General features: G+C 54.8%; 1 pseudogene; it reads left to right on the forward strand.

Moving 5' to 3' along the window:
- The first annotated feature begins 558 nt into the window (after nucleotides 1-558).
- LOC109759426 (uncharacterized) lies at nucleotides 559-2,347 on the forward strand (annotated as a pseudogene).
- The last annotated feature ends 285 nt before the right edge of the window (nucleotides 2,348-2,632 follow it).

The raw sequence follows: 2,632 nt of genomic DNA on the forward strand, positions 1-2,632 counted from the left end.
GTTTACCGTGTTTTTGCGGCATCGGCAGGCAGACGGAGAGAATGTTGGCTTTATAACGCTAGATCAATTCACCAGGAGGTACAACGTGTACGTGCACCAAAGCTAGCAGCTCGATCGATGCATGCACGTAACGTACGTGAACCTGGGATTTCAACTAGCACTAGGATCGGATCGATTGATCTCTTGACGGAACGTCTCGGCGTAACTTGGCGAACGTGGACGGAAAACTGATCGGCAGATTTTTTGTGATAGCAACAAGGGCGTGTCGCTCCTGGCTTCTCTCTTTGTATTGCTTTGCTTTTCTTGGTGATTACATCGTGGGGTTACATGGCTATATAAAGGAGCAAAACATCCGAGCTAACCTAGTCCGTTTCTACTTGGGTGTACTACTCGGATAAGTACACAGACATCTACTCGGACATTAGTACATGGCGTGTTTAGCTCTAACAGAGAAAGCCTAAAATCTAGGGTTTTCGAGTTGGAGATCGAGACTCGGGAGGCCGCCGCAGCCTCTCGATCCACATCAATCCCGAGCCACATCTCCGGCGATCTTCCGCCATGAGCTTCCCGGGGAGGCTTTCCTGGGTCGTGCTGAGGAAGCGCGTCCCGATCTTCTACGCCGAGGAGAAGGATCAGGAAGACGAGATCATGGCCAAGGCGAGCAAAGATTGGGGCGACATCGAGGACGGGTCCTGGATGCTCGACCAGTTCTCCCTCGACCTCCACCTCGTTCAGCCCCCGGAGCTCTCCACCTTGTCCCTGCGCGCCAAGGCCGAGTCGCGCGAGTACGGCGGCATCACGTGCCTCCTCGAGTCTGTCGTGGAGAACTTCCTCGTCATGACTCTGCTGTTCGGCAACAGCTTGTACTGGCTCGTCTATGACGCCGCCAAGAACTCGCTCTCGCTGCTCCCCGCCACCATGGATTCCGTCCTCGCGTTGGAAGATGACAAGTCCTTGCTCCCCCTCAGGCAACCTGCTGTCCTGCCACGCGACGACGGCTCCTGCGATCTGCTTGATGTAGGACTCTACTTTGATGGACCCGGCGAAGCGTTGCCGCGGTCGTGCATTCTCTTCCGGTGGTCGAACCGTGGCCCTGGCAAGACGTGGACGAAGCAGGAGGCGCGCGTTATCCCGCATGCCCTGCTGACACTGACGGCCCAGTGCCCTGTTTCGCATATTTACCAAGCAGACGTGGTCTTCACTTTCAACGGGAAGGTTTTCTGGGTCGACCTCGAGATTGGCGCCATTGTCTGTGACCTGCTCTCCACCGGTACCACCACCGAAGACGGCGAGCTGGACTTCATCCAGCTTCCCCACGAGTGCCAAGGCAGTGACTTCTCCCGCAGTTACCCCAAGGAGCGCCGGACCATGGGACCAGTTGGGGGTTCCATAAAGCTCATCTCCATCGTCACCACCAACGGCGACAACCCCGGCAACAACACCCACCCTGCCGACGTCGTGCTGCGGAGCTGGACTTTGTCACCAGACCTCCGCTCATGGACGAGAGACGACGACATGGAGCTTCCCTTGCCGCTACTCTGGGCGTCGGAGGCCTACAAGCGCGAGAGGCTGCCGGAGGCCATGCCGCGGAACCCAGTCCTCAAGGCCGATGAGGACGGCGTCCTCTATCTCTGGCTGGGAGATTACTACGTCGATTTGGATACATGGGTCCGCTTATGCAGGGAGATTGAGTGTGTGATCAGCATCAACATGCACACCAAGTCTCTACTATCCCGCAGCCATCGTCCAATCAAAGATGGCTTGCCACCCAAGTGGGAAAACAAAGACCAGCCTTCCAAAGGTTTCCGTCCTGACATGCCTTCCCTGTCTGCCGCCAAGTTCTGCCCGAGCCACACTGGATGGTCTGAATCTGCCCAAGGAAAAAAAGAATCACCTAATTAATACTCCCTCCGTAAACTAATATAAAAGCGTTTAAAGTGATTGGAGCAAATTTTAGGGCACAAAAAGTGTTTTCTTTGAATGAAAAAGTGACATGTGCAACTGCTGCCCTACAATAGGGCATCAAACCGGACCTATTGTCGAACTGTTGAAACTGAATCTCATGTTGCATTGTTGTACAACTCTGCTCGTTGTCCCCAAATTCAGCTGCCCTGTGCCACTCTGGTCATCCCGGACCTTGTCTTCGCCCCCATGGGTCTCGATGTGCCAATCATCACCGAGACTTGTCTGTTGGTGATGGACTTTTCAAATGTCAGGGAAACCAATTTTGTTGCTGATTGTTTAGCAAAGCATTGGACTTTTGGGACTCCAATGCCCCTGACTTTATTCTTTCACATATTGTAAATGACATGGTTATCATACGAGGAATAAAGTTATTTACATACAAAAAAAAGCTCGCGCACCTTTCCCCCTCCGTTCCGGTCTCAATCGCGGCATGTAGCCACCAAATCCCAAGCTCCCCCGCTCACCGTCGGGGCACCTCACGCAACCGCCGTCTCTGACCTGCCACGACCAAGATCAGTCACCCTCAGACGCGTCATGCCCCACGCACATGCATGTCCGCCCCGCCGGCCCAGAGACGCACGGCTCCAACGGCTGAGCTGGCCCGACGACGCGTCATCGACACAGCTGGAGGCACGAGATTGCGGGGTTAGAGGGGAATCGGGTCACA

This window comes from Aegilops tauschii, chromosome 5, assembly GCF_002575655.3.
Source record: "Aegilops tauschii subsp. strangulata cultivar AL8/78 chromosome 5, Aet v6.0, whole genome shotgun sequence".
Classification (NCBI taxonomy): Eukaryota; Viridiplantae; Streptophyta; class Magnoliopsida; order Poales; family Poaceae; genus Aegilops; species Aegilops tauschii.